General features: G+C 36.9%; 1 long non-coding RNA gene across 2 annotated transcripts in view; it reads left to right on the top strand.

Annotated features, from left to right (window-relative positions):
• The window catches only part of LOC126042289 (uncharacterized), a 168,803-nt gene that overhangs the window by 39,594 nt on the left and 105,991 nt on the right, over nucleotides 1–23,218 (top strand). Inside the window, exons 3-5 of one of the 2 annotated variants that reach the window (XR_007507100.1) lie at nucleotides 1,017–1,069; nucleotides 3,524–3,612; nucleotides 7,138–8,410. This is a non-coding gene — a long non-coding RNA (uncharacterized LOC126042289). Of the gene's footprint in view, nucleotides 1–1,016; nucleotides 1,070–3,523; nucleotides 3,613–7,137; nucleotides 8,411–23,218 lie in introns of those variants that run through there. The other variant, XR_007507101.1, reaches the window with a different exon arrangement.

The following is a 23,218-nucleotide window of genomic DNA, read 5'->3' as shown; positions in this document are numbered from 1 at the left end:
TTATGTCTTGTCACTTTTGCACAACTTCATGATCTATTGATAAGAGGTCATTTCAATTTCACCATTTGTGGAAAGCAGACACTGATGCCAGGATGTAAAGATACTGGCCTGCGGCATTGTGCAATATTGTGCAAATAACAGAGCCTGGAAGAGAAGCCAGATTTTCTGAATTAGAGTTGCATACTCTGTGCCTAAGGCCATGCTATACGTACAATATAAGCTCATGGACAGTGGAAAATAAACACTTATCTTCCCACTTTCTGATCTCTATGTTTAGATAAATCAGGTTATTTCATAACATATCAGGTCTTTTTGATACATATTGTTCCTCCTATGGACAGAAAAGCTCACTGTTACCCTTGTTACTTACTCCCATTACCTCTTAATGCACTTGCAGCCTATCCTCAGTAGGATTAGAAGATACTCAGGACCTTTCAGGAGGCACTTACCACTTTACAGGATTAGGATAAGCCTGCCTTTGATGTTTTTGTGATCACACCCATCTGTCATAACTGAACATGGAGAATTAGGCTTTATTTTTATTTAATGTTCTAGTTATGTTTAAAAGGTCAAATATAGAAATAAATTATTTTTCTCAATTTGCCTGCTTTTCTTTAAAACATCACTGAGGATATGTTTCTTTTCAATCCATACGCTAGCGTTTGAAAAGTCAAAAAACCCCACACTTATTATCAGAATCAGCAAATAAAGATGTGGTTTCACCTGATTTTAAGTTTTAACAATTGTACTCCATTTCACACTCCTTCCTCTTCTGCCATCCATATATTCATTACAAATGTCAGATAAGGCTAATCCTTCATGTGACATTACTACAGATGGTTACATAGGGGACTTAAACCAGATGCTGATAGTCTGGATAATCTGGATAAAAGCTGGTAACCTAAACTAAATCCATTTTGTGTATTACTCATGCTAACAGTTAAGATATGTATAAAATCTTTATTTCCCTTTAACACTTTACATAACTCTTGCTTTCCTCTTTTTATACTTTCAAGGTTTTTATTTTGGAGAGGGTTCTTCTATGTCTCCCACTGTCCTTCTACCTCAGGTAAATCATGCATGCATGTATGTACATAAACAAGATATGGGGAGGGGAGATACGCTTTCTAGATAAGAATGAGTACTTAAGTTTATCTTTTGTTTTAAAATTCCCATTGGGTTGAAAATTGGCACCCTTCAAATTGGCACTCAGGCACACCTGAAAAATAACTTTAATTTCTTTCATATGAAGAGTTTTAATGGAAGTATTAGCAGGAAAAAAATAACTGCATTCTGTACTTTCGAAGAGTCTTTGAAGTTCAATGGTTAGGACAGGAGCTGATAGGAGTGCCTTCTGGCTGAGTGGTCTAGACCTCTGATCAGACTTGAGTGTTTGGAACCCATTTTTCTGTCTACTCAGGAATAGAAATATCCTATCTTAAATTGTATTTACTCTGAATATTATGTATACCTTTATTCAGAAGACTTTCTTTCATTTTGTAATGGTGTTTGTGTTCTGAATTGAGGGATTCACAAACTCTAGTCTAAGAAGAACTCTGTGTGTGTGTTAAGCAGCCAATTATTTACATGAGAAATTCTGTGATATAAACATGCTTAATGACAGAAATGTAGACAACACTCAGCGTATGTGCCATATTATGTCATATTTATTCCACTGGTACATACATATTCCCATGAAACAGGATTCCAAGATATAATAGATTTAACTGAAGAATGCACTGACTGTTTAAATCGGAGAATGGGAGACTGCAAGTTTAAACTAATCAAAGTAGTGAAGTGTGGTTCTGACAGGGGCAAAAATATGACGATGGTTAGAGGCTGGGATCTCAGCTAGAAATGCCTATAGAAGGACTCCTTATACCATTCCCCTTCACTTCCATCTTTACCCCCAAGGGCTTCGGTGCATGTGTTTAAGATGAAGTAGGACTGTGAATTTTTGTTTTATTCCTGGGTGGAGGACTCCTCCAGAGGAAAAGGGAGAGAGGAAAGAAATGTGCAGTATTGTATCTGGTATCTGGATCCTTCCTTGCCTACCTATTACTACCACTGAATGCTGCCTATGGCTAGAGGACTTGGAGAGGAAGATACTAGGTTATTGTTTGCCATTTAATATAATGCTATTTTGGGCTCTTTCAGCTCTATTATTCTCTTATTAATAGGTTGTACGTCTAAGCTGGTCAGTAGTGTTGAAGTATTAGGACAATAAGTTTACCAAGAACCCAAGCTATTCAACTATCGTGTAGATTTTCATCTACAGCCTATCACACTTGAGATTTAGATTAGGTTATGTAACTTGAGCAGGTTCCCGTACAATAAATGAGCTAGGGTCTAATCTGATCTCCATCTAATACAATGAGCTATGAGGGCAGTGGTCTGGAGCATGGTACGTGGCAGAAAGTTTCAGTGATTCTCTTCCTACTTGTTTTGCCCCTGCTGGGTACTAGAGGAGCAGGTAAAGAAGTCAGTGTCCCTGGTCAGCCTAAGCATGTAGAGTACTGAGGTTTGAATACCAGGATTTAATACTGCCTTCTGTTGCTAGTCAAAGCTCTCAGGTGGAGAACCCTCATAGTCTGCAGCAGTATATCCAGTAGTTAATAATGACTACCTCTCTCAGAATCCTTACTGTGTCACTAATTCTAAAAGTGTATAGATCGCACTGCTGGCTTAAATTAACATAGTTCTACTGAAATCAACAGACTCCAGATGACTTACACCAGTAGAAAACCTTGATCCTTCCCTTCATGTATAGAATGATACAGCAGTGAAGTATACAGCTCACTATGGGTCAAATAATTATCTGCAAATTGCTGAAAATGTTTAGAAGAGTAGTCTGTCATTACATCTTAGAGCATACTGCAAAGATATCTGGTGCAAACCTTCTGCAAGGAGATGAGTAAAGACATATTGTCCAGATATTTTCTGTCCTTAATATACACAGTGATCAGATACCATCATAATTGTTGTTCATTATGGGATCATAAACCTTTGTAGTGGAAGAGAGGGTAAATACTTTGGTCTGAAAGGTTAGCCAAAGGAAGACAAATTATTGCAACAGATGTGTAAAGGTGAAAGAGGTGAGTAATTACATGAAATGTTGTGAGCAAGGAAACAAACTCTTACAATTATGTGTTTTGCAGCAAATGAGGTCTTGGTAGGATGATACACATTACACTAAATATTATGATTAATAGTGATAATATTATTTTAATGTTTGCGGTTATCAAAGAGTGGAAGCAATAACTGGCTCTAATTGATAGCAACATTTGACTAACCTTTGACAATTACTTTTTTAAATGTAAATTTTTAGATTGTGACCTTAAATGGTAGCAGCTCTATTGATTTATTTTAGACGCTTACAAAAAATTGAAAATAGAGTAACATTCTATTATTGATCATATAGATGTGGCTGGAAGACCTATACATGGGGCAGATATTTTGCTACCATCTGTTCCATGTTAGAGGAAATGTCCAATTCAGTGGAGCTATTTCTTTGCTGTTGTAGGCTTGGAAATGCCATTTCATCACTAAAAACTCTTGATTCATCAAGATTGAAACGTCGTTTCCAGAAATGCTGTTTAGTGGAGTGTGTAGGTATGGAAATGATGTCCTAGTATAGAGAGGGTCCTGGGTTATGGGTATTTTATGATCCACATATCTCTAATTCTTCTCTTGCTTTTGAAACATAACACATGTTCTAGCTGCACTGATATGGGTTCTTGCTTATTATAGTTAATGGATTATTCATCCTCTTTGTCCTTGACATAATCCTAAGTATGTGCATAAAACTCAGATCATGTTGCCCATAAAAACCAATCAGCCCAGAGTTCTTCTGCAAGGTGTTGAACATTCACCCAGAGCAGATGGTAAAGATAATGTTTAATAAAGAGTTAGAGGATTAGTTGGAACAGAAATAAGCTAAGAGAAAGGGATAATTTCATTTCATATGAAACTCCATGACATTTCATGCACCCAAGGACTGATTAAAATTATGCCAAAAGCTGCTCTTTTTGGCCAGTTTGTCCTAATACTGACCCTGCTTATGTTGTATCTGCATGTGTTATTTTACCACTTTGTGAATAACTCAAAAGAAAGCTCTTCTGATTCTCTTGTGGCTGGCAAAAGTAATTTTGATTAAATAAGAACAGGAGAGGTGATAGGATTCTGCTAAATATGTTGAATATATTTAAGCAACTGATATCTCAACCGAGGCTTAGAAGAAAGGTTTTATAGGTCATTTTAAACATAAATTAATTTTAAATGGTAGTTTTCATAATGTGTGGAGTTAAGCTTTGGATTACCTTGAATATTTATATGCTGAATGAAAAACAGAGCAGGGGATAGTCCATAAATAATTTTATTCTTGTTTTAGGAGAATAACCTACAGGTTTTGCATATTGCATAATATTTGTAATGAAGGCCTAACCATCCTTTAATAAGGCTTAATCAAAGAAATTGAATAAACCAAATCAGACAGAAGCAAGTATTTTACAGTTAGGGTATACCTGGGCCCATGGTTGTCCTCTGGTGTAACTTTTATAAGTTTTATAAATCAGAAGGAACATAAGTGGAATCTACTGGTAAACACAGTGTCCTTTGTTCTGAACACAAAATTGAAACTCTTTGAAGCTGTTCTCATAAACAAACACGTGCTTAGGAGAAGACATTTTAGAATGGTTGGTGGGAGACAGAAGACAAGGATTTATTTTAACAGTTATGGCACAGGAGTAGAAAAAGATCAAAATCCAAACTATTGCATTTTTACTGAGACTCAGTGGTCACATAAAAACAGATGTAAACATCTCTGGACCTGTTCCAGCTGAAGCTCAAAGCTCTAATCAGTCTTAATGGTAGAGCACTGTTAGCTGTTTCTGTAATGTAGGAAGTAAAAAGTGTTCTAGAATCAACATAATTGCTTTTGCACTGAAGTAGGCCAAAGCTGAAACCTTTGAAACCCTCTTGAAGTTTGGTGGCTTGGATAATATCACTACTACCTATTAGTTCCAGAATTCAGCTGAAATCTTCTCAAAACCTGCTTGGCATTTTCTAGGCATCTCCTGCTCTTAAGCCAGTGCTTGGCTGTCTTAAATAAAGGCCCAAAGGCCTTTCCTGCTGCTGATTTTTCCTACCTTAAATTGTGTTCCTGTTGCTTCTCCACTTGGTTACTTTTGAAAATGTTTCATAGGGCACTTCAAACAGCAGAGTCTATTTAAAACATGGATGAACATAAAAATAGCAAGACACTGTTAAGAATGAAATAAAAATTAATAAAGCCTTATTTTCACTGAGAATAATTGTACTCATTTTATTCCAAAAAGCAGGTTTAGATGAGTTGTGTTTGAAAATTGATTGTTGTCAAATAGTTTACTATAAAACTATCTGGTAAAATTATTTCTAAATTTCCTTAGCTTTGCTAAATATTTGTCCATACTTCATTGCAGCCACCTTTTGAAACCACAGTGGCAAGAATAAAGCTCAACAAGAAGTCCTGTCAGCTGATATGCAGTATCAAAATCAGATAATGCAGCTCAGCAAGAAGAGAGGGTCATGTCACACAGCTGAGATGAGACATAGATAAGCCTAAAGCAAGTTATGGCTTTATCTCAGCTTAACCTTGAACCAGATGCCCTTTCCAAACCCCTTCACCACCCCCCACCCCGCAATGTTTATAGTGCACTACAGCTATGCAGTAAGAAACAGCTAGAATTAACAAAATTGGAGATGGGAGGAAAGAGGCCTTAGAAAGCATGGCATTAAACTTATATTTATCGACATTTTTCATTCAAAACATGTTTTTTAAAAGGTACAGATGGAAATAAATAGATTGACTAGATGAATTTTGAAGTGGAACAAAAGATTCAGGTATAAAAGGACTTTTTCCAGTTAGGACTTCGTATTAGTTGAATAATGATCGTACTGAAATGTATCGTGAAACAGAAAATCCACTTTTTAGACTCTTTTTCATGTTTTTCCATTTAAATAATACTCCCATCACAATAAAACCCAGAAATGATGATCACTGAGGAGTTGATAGGTGTTTTAATTCTTTCCCAGATTGTGAATGATTAACATACAAGTATCTTCTCCTGGCACTGAGAATGTTGTTCACCTTTTAAGTTCCTTCAGTTACTCACTCTCCAGCCTGCCAGTTAGTATGTTCACATCATCCTCAGTTATTCCTTTTCTTTTTCCTATCTGCATCTTTCTGTCTTGGCAGGGGAATGTCAGAAAACAAGCTTTGTTTTGATTTCTTCTCCTTTGTTTTTCTCAACTAGTGCTTTTTCAAAAGTTTTCAGAAATCAAATGTGCGCTTGTTCTTTTTTATTCCTATTTTATCTGTATTGGTTTCCTAACTTGCATCCTCCAGCTCTAATCTCTCCTTTAACGGGGTGTCTGGGCTGCTTTTCTCACAAGGTGAATGCTTGCTTCATTTTTGCATCTGAATTATACAGTTATATTTCATTAAGAGAGTTCTGATTTTGGTAGCTTTGGAATAAGTGAGATCCTACCACTAAGTGTACCGCGTTTTGGATGCATTTCTTGTGTGCATAGTTATTGCTCTTGATTTGGATTAATAGAAAATCTTTGTTTCTGTAAGGCCCTTATATTTGAATGATCATTTCTTCTTTCATTTTTAGATGATTGTCCAAAGGAAGATTAAGGTTATGCTTGAATATCATGAGACACTGATTTTTTTAACAGAAAACCTACAAATTATTGATTGGCCCAATATAAGTCTCTCTGGAACATACCCTTGTGAAGACAATAACTGTGATGATGTGTGCTTTTCTGTAGCAATAGTTTGATTGGCAATTGTAATGTTTATGCTTCCTAGTTACATCAGTGGGTTCTAATAAACAGATATCATGCAGCTACAGCAAACTATCTAATAATATTTCACATACTGCTTTTCCCAACAGGAGAGACAAGCCAGTAGCAGGAATACTTGTCACCAGTTTACGATACAAATACTCTTAATTTTTATTTCATTTTAGGCTAGGGGAACTCCAGAATAATACAGTATACCACAGATGTCCAAAATTCAGTGTGCAGCTAAATTTTCTCTCTCTCTCTAACTTCTGAGGTCCCTGCTGAAGATTTACTTTAACTATCTTCCAGGATCTGATGGAAGTTCATACCCAAGACAGATCTCAGCCTGTAGCTGCAGTTCTATATCCAAAAGAATATCCACAATGATTCAGTTCCTGCTGCGAGATTATTGCTGCACCTGTGACTTCTTAAATTAGCCACAGCTGGACTAGCTGGGACCTACTAACTGTCAGTGGAGAGCGGCAGACTGCTTCAGGAACACTTACAGCTTCTCCATCACATGCTGTTGAACTGAAAAACAGCACTCAGGCAAGAGAAGGGCAGTGGCAAATTCAGGTTCTCTTTCCTCTCATAGGAAATAACCCTTGTTCAGTTTTAGCTGAGTCAAAGCCATGTTGTAACACCTGCTTTTCCAGGTAACCGCCTAAATTTTTGCATACTGCAGAAAAATAATAGACAAACTCCCTTCTTAATTTGAAAGAATACCTCACAGTCACCTGGAAGTAAACAATCATTTTTCACCACTTGTGGCTTCTACTTTCTCCAGATATGCAAAAAAATCCTCATGCAGAAGAGGAACTGGAAAAATCCCATTATAAAAAAAGATTTGGAAGGAATGCTGTTTTTTCCACCTAGTAATCTTCTGGATTCTTAAAAAAAACAAAACAAAACAAACAAACAAAAAAACAGAAGGAAGGAGTCACCCTTCTGTTATGCCCTTCTTTAGTTTTCCTCTTCTGGAAAACCCTGTAAAAGAGGAATGAATTATATGCTTTAAGGATGCCCTTGATTAGCATAATTAGAGAAGCAATTCTGCCTTCCTACTTTCTTCTGAGCAGCACCTATCACCTGGCTTGGCTTGGCTTGGCTTGCCTGTGCAAGTCACACTGTTTGAGCTGGCTGCCACTTTGGGCAGTAAGAATGTGGAGAAGCTGCATACAGGAAAGATTGGATCCCCTCATTTTCTAGTAACGGGATTCTGTCTTTCAACCTCCTTCCTTAACAAAAATATACAGATTGCTCCAGGTTTCCAGTGAAGAGTGGTAAGATACAAAATATATTCCTATTCCCCAGAGGTTAAATTAGTGGGTAGGAAGTGTTGTCTGATGCCTTGTTTGTTTGTAATTGCCAATTAAGGAAAATTAAAGAAATCCTCCTGGTTTGTTTTGAACAACTCTGTCCCCTTATGAATGTGGGCAGATGTTTACATACGAAAATAAAACCTATAATATTTCCAATACAAATAAATGCAAGTATAACACTTTTAATCTTTAGCAGATAAGTATTTACTGGGGGCCCAGATTCATTCACTTTCTTCAGCTGTGCTCTTGTTGATATAATAGAGCTGTTTGTGACACTAAGTGTGGTGGATTTGATTTTGCTTCGGTTGACATTTCATGGCACTAAGCATGAAAAATTACATCCTCAACAAAGCCTTTCTTGGTGGAGCTTTTGGAGACAACAGTAAGACCTTCTCATGCTAAACAGAGCCTCTGTGATGGCTGGGTGGTTACTTCATGGTTCTCTTTGAGTATTTGTCACTTATCCCATTTCCATCAGATGCTAAAAATGTGATGGAAGAGTGAAAAATGCAAAGGAGAACCACAAAGGCTATATATTTGCTTCGTGTACATTTAAGTGGCATTATTTAAGCAGGTCAGCCTACTTGGAAATCAAATTAAAAAGTGATTTGAATGGATGATGGCAAGAATAGGTATATCTATCATTGCTAATGTGGACTAGGATTTTCTCTCTATTGAAGCTACAGGAAGTCATGTAAATACGAATAGTTTTAAAAATGTACATATTAATATATATACATGTAAAAAAACCCTCTAATTGTCAAGCATGGTGGAAGCAGTAACAACGAAGCCTTGACTTCATGAAATTGAGAGCCTTGGATTACAAATCAAAGTCAGTGGGTGAAAACCAGGAGTTAATGTATGGCAGGGTTGCTTAAGATCAAGAGTGCAGTCTGCCTTTTAAGGGAATACTGTTTTTGTTACTGAGGCAGAGTTTGGTGATACCCACACACTGCAGTGTCATGCAGAGAGAAGATAAATTTAGATTGAATGATTTCTCAGTTAAACAGGGACCAACAGGGAGTTTATAATAAAACAATTTACACTCACTTTGGAATATGACAATGGCAATTTTTCTTGTGCTGAAAACAAACCATTACCATGTATGTTTGTGACCCAGCAGGAAGTTTTCTAATACAGACTCTTTCCACATCTATTCAGTAGCAGATGTAATTTGTCCAACTTGTCTAGCAGTATATAATATCATGTATTATTACTACTGTCACATTTTCCTATGGTGCTAGAATTCTGGTGAAAAATTTAAATTCCCTTGGAATCCCCCAGAAGTGACATATGTCCTTTAGCCTTGCAGGTTTAGCTCTTAATGAATTAGAGGCTTAAATTCACTCATCCAGTTTTAGATTTCATTAAAAATATTTGTGGTGTAATCTCTGATTCTAAAAAATTTATCAGGTAACATTTTGACATATATGATACCAATTTTTCATTCACATACTGTAATGTAAATCAGGAGGAGTTCCTTTATCAGTGCAGTAAATCAGGGTGAAAGAACGGACTTAATTTTTACAGGAAATTTTAGTTGCATTTAAAAATGCCTGATACTAGAAGTATTGATACTACTTCTGTTTTATTTTAGCTGTGTCAGCAGGAGGAAAGGATGTCAATATTCCTAATCTAAGGTCTGAGGTCTCAAGTTTCTGTCTTCAGTATGGATCCAACAAAATCCCATATGAGACTGGTAGAGTCAGTAGAGCATGGAAACAGAGAGTTGCTTATAAGACCAACTGAACTCTCAGGTGATGTTCAGGACCACTTTTGGTCAGATGGAACTATCATCACTCCCTGGTATCAGGCAGAGATATTTCTAAGACTTCCTTGCTGAATAAGATGATATTAACACAGGTGATTCTGTACTAGAGAAACAGCTGGTATCTATAAGCACAGGATATTACCCATATAAAGAAAGCTCTGGTTCTTCAGTATAGGTGTGCATCGTTGCTTTTATGGGAGAAAGGATAGCAGAAATTAACTGGAAAGTATTGATAATTGCACTGAAATTTCTATGTAGGCCCAATGGGAACACATTCTTCTCATTTCTAGATTCCCTTAATGAAAGTTTTATACAGACTGTAAAAATATTTTCCCCTTTAGAAGAACAGAGCCCAATTTCTTCAGTTCTTTCCTTCTGATTTTGTTTTTACTCCTGAGGAAATATTCAAGGAAAAGGAAGTGCTGGTTCTACTTTTATAATGGCAGTAGTCTCCTACTGTTCATCATGGGAAATCATTTTGGTAGTGGTGGAGAAATATCTAGGACAAGATAAGTAATTCTGTGTTTCTTCATTTTATTTTGTGATTAACTTTCCACAGGTGTAGCTGAGAGAGGAAAAAGCCTAAAACAATAAAAGTCAAGGATCTGTAATGAGATGAGATTGTCCATGGGAGGAAGAACAGGACACAGCCAGAAAGCTTGGAATACCATCATTCAGTTGTGAAGCTGAATGATTGCCAAACACATTAGTAAATGACAATTTTCTTTGTAATTTTAAAATCTTAAAATTTCTGTTTGATCATTAGATATTGCTAAATATATGATAGGTGAATTAAAACATAATTTGCAGATAAATAAAAATGTAAAAATTTAACTTATCTAATTGAAATTTAAGTATATATAGAGAAGTATTTGCAGATGCAAGCCATGCAAATCATCGGGCTAAAACAAAGGTTGCTTAGATCAGTCCAATCATTGAAATTTGATACAATCTTTTTGGAGCCAGATGGCCCCTGGCTAGGCAGAAATTAAGAAGACTGTATTAGGGTCTCCAGGATAGAAATTATTCACCTGTCTTTGAATCCAGTGTAACTGAAGTGCTTGTGCTGTTCTGGGCATAGGAAAACATGGTTACTCTGGAGTATGTATTAGGTTATTTTGTTGTGTAGGAGAAAGGGTGATGAGAAAATTACCAACTTTCACAGCTGCCCAGAAGAGAACATGTTTCTTCCTTTCATAGTGATCTGTGAGATCCCAGGGATCACTGTGCAGCTCTGTGTCACTGTGTCTGTGGGAGATTCAAGGGCATTGAGGGGGCAGATGAAAACCCAGTTTTTAATGTCACAAATGAACTTGCAGTTCTGTGAGTAAGATTTTAAAAGGAAGATACCTTCTGTCACATGGCACTGTCTTGGAATCTATTTACAAGCACCTTCTAGCCATGCATAACTGAATAACTCCCATTACAGTATAATAATTGAGAAGAAATTTTCCAAATTTCTATGTATTAGATACTTACACCTAGTGTGGGAGAGAATTTCATCAAATGTAGGAGACTTTGAACCCTTTGTGGCACTTCTCTTTGTCAGAGACAATTCTGTTGCATCTGAAGACTTGTTCATTAGGAGGGTACAATTTTTCATTAAACAAAGACTGACTGAGCTGGCTAGCAGTAAAAGGAGTCCAAATGGGTATAGTGGCCTTTTCCACTATCAGTCATGCAAAATGGGCTAGTATAACTGATTCAGGCTTGCAGATTTCTATAATTTTGTCAGATACTGTCTATCCCATAATAAGAATAAGATGCTGTAGACAGATCGCATTACTGGATAAGTCAGACAGCTTTCCTTGCAGGCTCAGAAACTTTCAAAATATTCCACCCTTAAATTGTAAAATCACAGGCTTCTAGAAACAAATTACTAAATAAATCTCCTAGTAGGTTGTCATATGTGGTGGGTTGACCCTGGCTGGATGCCAGGTGCTCACCAAAGCTGCTCTATCACTCCCTCTCCTCAGCTGGACAGGGGAGAGAAAATATAATGAAAGGTTCATGGGTCAACATAAGGACAGGGAGATCACTCAGCAATTACCGTCACAGGCAAAACAGACTCGACTTGGGGAAAAAAATTAATTTATTACCAATCAAATCAAAGTAGGATAAGGAGAAATAAAACCAAATCTTAAAAACACCTTCCCCCCACCCCTCCTTTCTTCACAGGCTTAACTTTTCTCCTGAGTTCTCTATGTCCTCCCCCACGGCAGGACAGGGAACGGGGCTTGTGGTCAGTTCATCACACATTGTTTCTGCCACTCCTTCCTCCTCAGGGGCAGGACTTCTCACAGTCTTCCCCTGCTCCAGCGTGGGGTCCCTCCCACGGGAGACTGTCCTCCATGAACTTTTCCAATGTGAGTCCTTCCCACAGGCTGCTGTTCTTCATGAACTCCTCCAGTGTGGGACCCTTCCACGGGGTGCAGTCCTTCAGGAGCACACTGCTCCAGCGTGGGTCCCCCCACGGGGTCACAAGTCCTGCCAGAAAACCTGCTCTAGTGTGGGTTTCTCTCTCCACGGGGCCACAGCCTCCTTTGGGCATCTACCTGCTCCAGCCTGGGGTCCTCCCCGGGCTGCAGGTGGAGATCTGCTCCACCGTGGACCTCCCTGGGCTGCAAGGGGACAGCCTGCCTCACCGTGGTCTTCACCACGGGCTGCAGGGGAATCTCTGCTCCAGCACCTGGAGCATCTCCTCCCCCTCCTTCTTCACTGACCTGGGGGTCTGCAGGGCTATTTCTCTTACATGTTCTCATTCCTCTCTCCAGCTGCAGTTTCTGTGCCACAGCAACTTATTTTTCCCTTCTTAAATCTGTTATCCTGGAGGTGCTACCACCGTCACTGATGGGCTCGGCCTTGGCCGGCGGTGGGTCCATCTTGGAGCCAGCTGGCTTTGGCTCTGTCGGACGTAACGGAAGCTTCTAGCAGCTTTTCACAGAAGCTATGCCTGTAGCCCCCCTCCACTACCAAAACCTTGCCATGCAAACACAATACATCATAGTAGATACATTTTTTTCCCTCTGTGCATACGTCACTGTAGAGCAGTATCTTCTCTGTACTCTGGTAGGTGACAATGGGCTGTTCTGGTGGTGAGCTCGTATCATATTCAAATATAGCAACATCTTGATGATATTATCATGATTACCACTTTGCAATTGGTATGTCTTAACTCAGCACAGGAACATAACACTCCTAATGAGATACAGCAATAATTTGCCTGTCACAAAATGATCTTTTCCCTCTTAAGTGACAGTGTGTTGCCATTACAAACATATGTCCCCATTGACTAAAGCACTAATGAATACAGGTCTAGCATTATCATATTAGATATTTATGCCATTTGATAAAATGTAGAACTCAATCTGGATCAAAAATATTCATATAGTGCATGAATCCTGGAGTTGGTTAAGGCAGTGAGTATATTCTCTTTTTTTGCCTGGCCCACAGGAACCTTGAACTATTCAGGAAATAGATGGGGCAAATGAAGAGATTTTCAAAGGAGACTAGAAAGTTAAGCATTGCAGTCTTAATGTAAGTTTTCATAAGCAATTCCTCTTGGAAACTGAGCCATTGTTCATGTAAGGCTCAGTTTTGTACTCCCCCTTTAGGCTCTGAGCCCACAAATTTATGTGGGATTAATTTTAAGCATGTGGTCCTGTGGACTTCAATAGGGCTACTTAAGCCTGAAGTTAAGCACATGTGTAAGTGTTTTCAGAATCAGCTCTACTAGAGATTCCCATTTATTTTGATGGGAGTTTTGCCTGAATGCAGATTGAGCCCATGTGTTACAAAAGCCATTCTTTGACGCTCTAGTTGGAGTGTTGTAACTAGCGAGAAGTTAATTCAGTGAGATAAATGTCTAGTGCAAGTTTTCTGTACTCAACAGAGGAAAATTATTTTCTTACTGCTGAATTTCCTTAGTGTAGTAGGTTTAAGTTTACTTCATAATAGATGTAGTAACTGATATATAGCTTTATGTCAATATTATCTAAACTCTGTAGTGTTGCGTTTGTATTACTCCACTTACTGTGTGATTGAAGAGATGGTACAAATCTTCAAAATAAACATTTTACGTGTAGTGATATGCATCACTGTGAATTGTTTTAGAACCATTGTATCATTTTAAAAAGCACTGTATTTCTTTGCTGTGTTGCGAGTTTTGGTCTTTTTCTTACAAAATCCATGAGGATGACTTTGAATACTTGAATAGCGTAAAGCTATTGACCATTCAGATGTTTAGAATTGTGTTTGAATCATGCATGTAACTACTGGTCAAAATCTAATGCCATTATGTAGCTCAACCCCCCAAAAATTTGGAGTCAGTTTTAATAAATATTTTAAGATTAAGATTACCATTTTAACATAATAACACACCTCCTCCATACTGGTTTGCAGGATCTAATGGAGACCTGGGCTTCAGAAGGTTGTACTAGTTTGTAGTAATGCTGTGCTTATTTACAGGAATCTAGATATTGCAGTCTCTGTTTGAATAAAACTTTTTTTGAAGTAAAAGAGAATCTTAAGGTGCAAAACTTGATATATTTTGTGAATGGTGCACAAGAGCCTGTGAACTACTCTTCAGCAGCGCAGTGTCTGTAGACAGAGGGCAGGGATTGATAGATATAGGATGTTGTGACATATTGGAGCCTATGCACTGGAGTTCCAGTGTGGACTTTTAACTACAGGACTAGGTATGATTTAACTGGTAAGATCATCCCCACATATTTCCTGTCTAAATGCAGAAACTGATCCAAGTCTGGTTTTGAGCATGTTCTAGTGTGGGGCACATGCTCACTCCATCTATAGCCTATCTCTAATTACAGGGAGTGGTATGTATTACATTGCTTTAAAAAACACTTTAACAACCTGGCTTTAGCTCCACCAGTACTACCCCAGTATGTTGCTTTAAATTAGAAATATTTAAGAAATTCTGAAAATTCATGTGACTGGCACTAGACTGTCACACTGGGTTTGTTCTGTAGCAGCAGAATGCAAGGTCAAGCGTGCAAACAGGAGTCATGAGATAACTCCAAGTACTAATCCATATGAAGGACTAGGGAAGGAGCACAATGTGAAATATTTGTGGTGGTGATAGGAAGCCATCTTGAATAGCATTTATTTTTCCCCCAACATTTACATGCTAACATTAAATGTGTTTGGTGAGATAGAATGGAGTCTTGGATGGCTCATAAACAATCTTTTCAGTATATAATAAAATACTATAGTCTTGTATATCTCAGATTCTCTTCCATCTGTTTTAGTACTGGTTTCCTATTAGTAACTTCACACAGGCCAGCTTACAGCAGTGATAATTTTTGGACAGTGCTAAAGTAGAAGAGGTTCAAACTGGTGACATGGAAGTGAAAAACTGTATTTATCTGTGTCTTGACCCTCCATCAGCAGAGTTTATCTAGGATTAAAATTTTTTTACCAAAGACATTAGAATCACTTGAATAATTCTGATGTAAACTAAGTTTGGATCATTCTTATTCTAACACCTCATCAGCCAGAGTAATGTGATGAAAAATGTCACTAGTCACTTTGGCTGGGAATATTAAGACAGTACTTGTTAAAGTGATTGGAAAACCTCTGATGTGTGTGAGAAAAAGAAAACCCATTCAATTTTTTCTGAAATATGCAGAGAATCTTTAAACTGCTCAAGCAAGGCTATGTTTCAAAATGCCAAAATGGTATGGTATTAATTTTGAGCAAATATGCACAAAAACCACACAGAAGGTAAGTAATGTAGAGCAGATAAAAAATATTTCTTTAGTAATATTACTTGAGTATTTCCTGTTACATGACCATATTTGTATTTTCTTTGTAAGCAAACCATTTTCTTTTGAAATAAAATCATGTCTCATACTTCACAAAATTTCTGTTACAGTAAGATGAAAATGCATTTAAAATGCTACATGGAAATAATTTCTTTATAGTACCCCAAAGGGTGGACTTGGCTGGAGAGACTGAGGAAGAAAAATTAAATGCAAAACTGCATCACTGAGCCTAAAGTTCTTTGTATTTGGGTACTTAGTCTTTTGCTTCTGATACTACAAGTGTTTTGACTCAACCCATAGACTAGTAACTAGCATGTAGAAATGAACCATCTCTGAAGTATGTAACATTTATGCCATAAGGATAAATGTCAGAGATAATTAGAAAAATTGGCACAGCAAAAATTTTACATCTGTGAAAGCTGAAAGGATTTAATATTTTAATGATGTAATGATGTATACTGTAGTTCCTGTGAGTTTGAAAGTCTCTATTGAAATAGCTATTGACAAGTTCTTTTATGTACTCAGTGCACTAACCGCTCAGCAGCACACTGTCATTTTAGAACAATTGCCCAGCAAACTTTTAAAATGCTGTCACAAAAAATTGCTAAAACAGAGGTAGCTCTTTAATTTGTCTGCCACTTTTTCTGTCACTCCTACTGCACTTTATGTTGAGTGCAAGGTTTAGCTGTCACATCTGAAGTTCTTCCACATATTTCTAGAGGTTGGGTTGAGGCCATGTTGCCAATTTGTCCTACAACGTTAAGGGAAGTTTTAAATAAAAATATTTTATTCACACTTCTTTTACTTGTACACTTTAATATAGAGGATTGGAAATTATTCCTTCTATAGCTGGGGAAACTGAGTTTCACTAGAGAAGATGATTTGTCCAAATCCAGCTGTTTCATAGGAATATGTGTAGGTGTGTATATATATATATGTATATATATACACACACGTATGTATCTTCCCTACTTGTGTATATATATAAAAATATATATATATATAAAATACAGCTGCCTAAGACTGGCCAGTAGCTGATGTTCTGTCCAGGTACAGGTTCATCCTCTGAAAATGTTCTGTTTATACAAGATGAAAAGATGTCAGTGGGAAGTTTAAGAACAACTTAGCTCAGACTTCCAAGTGGCCAGGATGCTCAGCTGGGATGTGAGAGAACGCTAAAGGAAGAACTAGAGTATGTTTGTGTGCACTGTATTTTTGTAGTGGTCACTCATTTATCCAGATATGGTAAAGTGTTTGAAAGCTTTGAATTTTCATGAGATGGGAAAATGTTTCTTTACAGTTCTAGATCCAGGAAGTTTCTTGCACATTAGCTGATCTTGTGTGATGCTGGTGGCAGGAAGGCAAAAACGTAACTCAATTTTTGGTACTTCTCTTCTAAAAGGCTTTATTATCTGCTTGCTTTTTTTTGTGGGCCCTTCCAAGCAGTAAAGTTCCTTGTTGTCTTTCTCTCAGGGCAGAGTGGAGGTATAAGGCAGCTATGTCAGACAGCAACTTCTGCGCCAAGAAATGGGGAAGAGTTGCTTTAAGGCCACAAGATAGTTATGCAGGCATCAGACTTCCATGTGGTTAGTATTGGTCTTCATTGGACATCCTGAGATCATGAGCAAGGAGTAGGAGGAAATGTCTGGGTCTGTTATCCTTCTTAGAAAGGGAACTCAACTATGGCACGTACTGCTGACTTTACAATTGAAATTGAGTGTAAAATTCTGAATTACAGCAACTTGATCAGCTAAATGCTGTTCCTGCTAGAAGATGGTTTCTGCTGTCTGAATCACATCACAATTGGAAACTGCATTAGGAGGAGACAGCTGAAGTTCATTATCACATGGATCGTTTTTTGTTTTCTCATTCCTTAAACTTAATTTTCATATTTAGCTTTCAGACTTTTTGAGGGTAAAATGGGAAAGAAAAAATTATTGTTTATAGGATTACTTTTAGGTTTCAATGAAAAAAAAATTTGCATTTTGATTTTCACCATCATTTAATTCTCTCAGGTGAATAGTTACAAAAGTAAAAATAGGAAGAGCCAAGTATTATATATACATTTAAATGATGGAAGAAAAACTTCTTATATATACATTTAAATGATGGAAGAAAAACTTCTTTTAACGTACACAGTTACTAACAGTTTACACATTTGACTGTAGGGGGAGTGAATATTCATAATAGGAGAAATTTCACAATATGAAACCACATTAGTAGTTACTGACAATCTGTAGATATCAAAGAATGAGCACTGGCACATTAATAAGGAACTTAAAAGCAGTTCCACAGTCTAACATCTCAGCAACTATAAAACTATAACTTCTACGAGTCATATTTTTGAACTCCAAACTATCTTATAAAATTAAGCTAGAACACATTTTTTCTGATACAAATGAGTATAATAATTTCCATAAGATATTATCTCTTACCATATATTTAATTCAGATTCTCCTTCTACTCCCACTAAAATAATTGCTTACAATATACTGACTTGATTTTATATGGCTAATTAGAGCAGTGCATGGAAAAAAACCAGGTTTGGAGGTAATACTGAAATTAAATATGTTAATCTGTACCTCAGTGCACATGTTTTGTGTGAGCTTTAATTTGCTATATGAATTATAGTTCTGCCGTTTATAAAATGCCCTTGAAAGAATGTCTTATTTTTTGAATACTTACACCATAGGGAAACAAATATACAAAGCTTTTAGCTATAGGCTATATTTGCATAAATTTAGGCAAGTAGTCAGTCTGAATATCCAACTGAAGATATACTTTTAAAAGATATTCTGCATATAGTTGATAGGACTTTATGTATTTAAGATTTATGTTTAGTTACAATATGGCAGCCTTTCATGATAGGCAAGTAAATTTTAAACACTGAGGCATAAATAGTATAAGAAACAGGCTGTGGTTTATCAGCTAGAGCACTGAAAAAGTAATTCAAAAGGCTCTGAATTAATTTCTGTATGAACTAGTAGCAAGTATCTCTGGTACTGGTCTACTTTACAGGTTTATTCTAGAAAAAAGCTGGCACGGCGCTCTCAGTGTAGCTGCCCAGTGCAGTGTATGTATTTTGTGACATAACTGTAGTGACGTGCAATTCCCCACATAGATTTTGGTAACCTCAGCTAAAAGTCTGGTAACTTCAGCTTTTTCAAAAAATCCTCACTGTTTAGAAAACTCTCCTTCCATGTGAATTCAGTTAAGATTCACTAATGATGTGGAGGAGGCAATTAGAAAATCTGTGATGCAGAGTATGTCCCAAATTCTACTTATGGTTTGTGACTAAGAAGGGCAAAGGGATATGCATGACCAATACCCTTTTATGCTTTTTTCATTGTCAGGGTGGTCAAAATCTTCTCTTCTGTTTAAGCAGTGGCAGTAAATCCACTTGGGATCAAACCTGCGTGTGCAAGATTTGTTTACATACAAGTGCGTGTGTACAAGAATGGGTACAAGAACCTAAATCCTTTCTGGCTCAGGAACAGTATCTCTACTGGAGGTACATAGCCACATATTGTGGAATGCATAGGAAACATTGCATGGCATTCAAAATGCATTACTGAAAAAATTTACTTTGAAAGAGCATCTTAATTATTTTTATTTCCAGTAGCTCTCTATCAGCAATCAAGATCTTGTATGCTTTTGACAGAACACAGTATCATTGGTCAGAAAGTTTTTGATGAGTCTATGACTTAGACATTTAATAGTGTTAGAGTATTAACATTTGGGCCATACATTATAGCTTCCTTTACCATCTTAAGAGGCAGGAGTATGCTCTGAGTCTTCCCACTAGCTTCACAGTAGAAGAACAGAAAACTTAGAGTTAATTTAACCTTCAGACTGTCAAAGTAAAATAAACAGTTTTTTAAATGAAAATAGCTAGTCTGGAATAGTTCACAGCGAAGAACTTCATTTTTTATTCATTCTCTTCATACAAGGTGAAGATCATACAAGTGAATGTCTAATATTGTCCCTCTGAGGGAGTGTCATTGAAAGTACCACCTAGAATTAATGGTTTGATGATGCTGAACAAGCTAGAGAAAATTGTTCCAGAAGCTGTTTGTAGTGACAGGCCTATTTTTGAGTAAAGATTTCCCCTCTGGATTTTCTTCGTTCTATATAATACTGTTAGTACAATTAAATAGTGAGTTTAACTTTTTGGCAAAATACCCCTTCAGTAACAGCTTTCCAATAAGATTATTTTAATTGCCCATTGCTACTTGCAGTTATATGGAAGCTGGTATAGTGTGACAAAAAATCTCCTCCTTTACTAGAAGAAAAAGCATGTTGCATAACCAAATGTCACCAGCTATGACTAAATACATGACAGTATGAGCCAAAGCCCTAGTTACGAGAATTGGAAGAAGAAATACAATCTCTAGTGATAGTTTTATCAATCTTTAAGGCATGGTCAGAAGTTTATGTGACACCTTTTTACCTGTCTTCTCCATTACTAACCTAATAAAAGCTACAGAGTGGCCAAATAGAAAAGAAAAAGGAACATTCAAAATATGAAAATGCCAACAAAACAAACAATGTAATGGTATAAGGTTTGAAGAGGAATCCCACAGGAAGAAATCCGTCCCAAAAGTATGACAGAGGTCCTGCTGGCCAGTCAATTTTTAATTTTTCTTTTTTAGAAATATGGCAGAACTCTTAACTGAAATTTATGGTCTTCAGAGTCAGTTAGCATGGAAGACCATCATATATAATTTCAAGATGCAATGAAAATAAACAATCGGAGTGCTCAAAGAAAGCCTGTTTCCTAGCAATTACATTGACAAGTTACCTATGACTATAGAGAGAAACATGGCAGCTGAATGAGAGTACAAAAGGGTCTAACACAACTTCCCAGATTGACTTAGCCTATGACATTGGCCAGATCTACTGAGTGGCTCTGCAGATAAACCCCACAAGCTCCACTTAGGGACTGTAGAAATCAGGGGAGAAGGAAGAATGACCCTTAGTCCTTTCCTCCTGTTGCAATGAGAGTTCATCCAGTCTGTTAGTTTATCTGTACTAAGAGCAAGGTAATTTGCTTCTGCCTGAAAACTATCAGCTAAGATCAAGTGAAACTTAAAATGGAACCATTTCCTGCAAGAGTTAATAAATTCTGTCAGTCTTCCTCTGGAGCGCTGGGGGACAAAACAGGGATGTGTTGAAGATCTGTATTTCAGGATGCTCTCTGGATGGATTGTATGTAGATGCAATACTAGAATGTTTGGTTGACCAGAATGTGGAATGCATAGGCATCCTAAAGATCAGAAGGGGGAGGAGAAGGAGAGAGGAAAGAAAGAAAAAAATAAGCATTAATAAAAGCTGTTCCTGTCTTTTTAGATCATAGATTTATCCAGATACACATCAGTCTCAGCACCTCTGAATTCGTGTTTCATTGATGCGAGAGCTTACCTAATTAATTTCTAAACAATATTTTGGATGGAAAGGCAAGTAATTAAAACCACAGTTGTTCATGTTTAAAGATAAAAAATACCTGTACTAAAACATGCTGAGAATAGCACACTAGAATCTTTTTTTTTCTGACGAAGATTGCTGTAGGGCATTAAAAACAATCACAAGACTTGCATCTGATACAGGGTCCTTTTAATTAATTAGTCAACAAAGGTCAGGTCTTGAGTCAATGCACTGAGTCATTGGACTGGACTGGACTAAATCTAATTATTCCCAGTCCTGCTATCAGACAAAGATTTTTTGATAATGACTTCTAACAGGGTAACAATGGTAGAGTTCAAAAAGAGGAGGAAATAAAGGATGATTCTTCAAAATAAAATCAGTTTTATATCAACTTATATTATTATCTGAAAACTGCAAGTACCATTTCTTAAATCAATCAAACATTTGCTTTTTGATTTTTAAAATCTGTGACTACTATTCCACTGAACTCTTCCATTTGCTCTCTTTGTAAAGGGTATCATTGAAGCCCGTTGACATAGTTTTCAAACTTTCCACTTTACAGGGAATGTCACTTCATTTAGCCTGTAATACACTCTTGTTTCATGCACATTGACACTCACTCACTTTTCCTGTTGAACAAATTTTACACAAAATAATGAATCATGATACTGAGGCTACAGAATTAATTCTGAATCTGTAATACCTTGCATCCCACCTTTGGGCCTTGGCTGGAAGAGAGGTCTGTCTGGCAGTTAGGAAACACAGAATGGAGAGAATCTTGCCTTTAATTCACTAATTCATATGACCTTTTCTTCATACAAATTGGCATGGCTATCTGCCTTTCCTTCAAAAGCTCACACTAGTGCTCTTCCAGCTTGAAGGTTCACAGGGAATCAATTTTTTTTGGGTGTCACCTGTTTTTGAATAATATGCTAAAAACCTAAGTTTTAGGGTTTTAAAAAATTTGGGAAATGCATTAGTTAAAAAAATTGGAAACATTTCAAAAAAACCCAACAAAACAAACTAATTGTACTGAATACTGTCAATATGATGAGGTATATGCAAATTCTTCAGCTGTAGCTGTGCTACAGAAATTCTGGAGTGAGTGATGTTTGAATCACCAACGCGTAGTACTATGGTTTAACTGCTAGCAAACATGTATTTTTAATATCAAAGTTTTCCTATATAAGCATAAGAAAATTTTGCAAGCCATCAAACTTCATTTTTTATTATAATTGTTTAAGTTAAAAATGGCTGAACTAAACTTTTCCCAAACTGATCTAAAAAAATAATAATTACATTCCTGGTTGAGTCTTTACATGCCAAGTTATAGCCTGATATAAAGTGTAAATATTTAGCTATTAAGAATTCCGGTAAATCTTCCTTATGACTTCTGGATCAAACCATGAAACATTTAAAAACCTTTCCTTTTGATTTCAGTTCTCCCATCTTTCCATGATTATGACAAGTGATATACCTCTATGTCTGGATTCTGTGCAAAGCAGAATTGTACTAGCTTTGTTCAGTGGAATTACTGTTTTTGCCCAGATATTTTATTGTGAAACTACAATTAATTCCCATTTAATTACACATTGCAACCAAACTGTACAGTAGAGCTATTTGAGAATATTTTTTATCAGAAAACATTGAGCATTCATGAGGAAGTACTGAATATGCCAGTTTTGAATATTTTTCTGTAGGAAAAGTAATTTCTAGGCTGGACTGTGGTGGAAAGGATGGAGACTTGTGCCAGCCACAGAGAAATGCAGGTTTCTGTCCTGGGAAATGCATGTTCAAGTACCAGCTCGGATGACTGTGCGAAAAATTCTCAACAAATTTCCCTTTCAGAATCACCACTGATCTTTGGAATGTGCTTTTGGCATAAGAATGACTGTTGATGTCAAGAGCTGAAACATTAGCTCTTAAATGGGCCTGACTGTAGGTTAGAACAGGGATGGAAATAAATTTTGCCTGGCTTCTAGGACACACATTTAAGTCTTCCTCTGTCATTGTCCCATATCCTGTGTGAATGCTCTAAGCACTTGGTGTTGACTCTAGGTGCCTGTGGCCTCTTTCCTCCTTTTCATAAA

The sequence above is a fragment of the Accipiter gentilis genome, chromosome 8 (assembly GCF_929443795.1).
Source record: "Accipiter gentilis chromosome 8, bAccGen1.1, whole genome shotgun sequence".
NCBI lineage: Eukaryota > Metazoa > Chordata > Aves > Accipitriformes > Accipitridae > Astur > Astur gentilis.
This window is presented reverse-complemented; position numbering and strand designations above follow the sequence as displayed.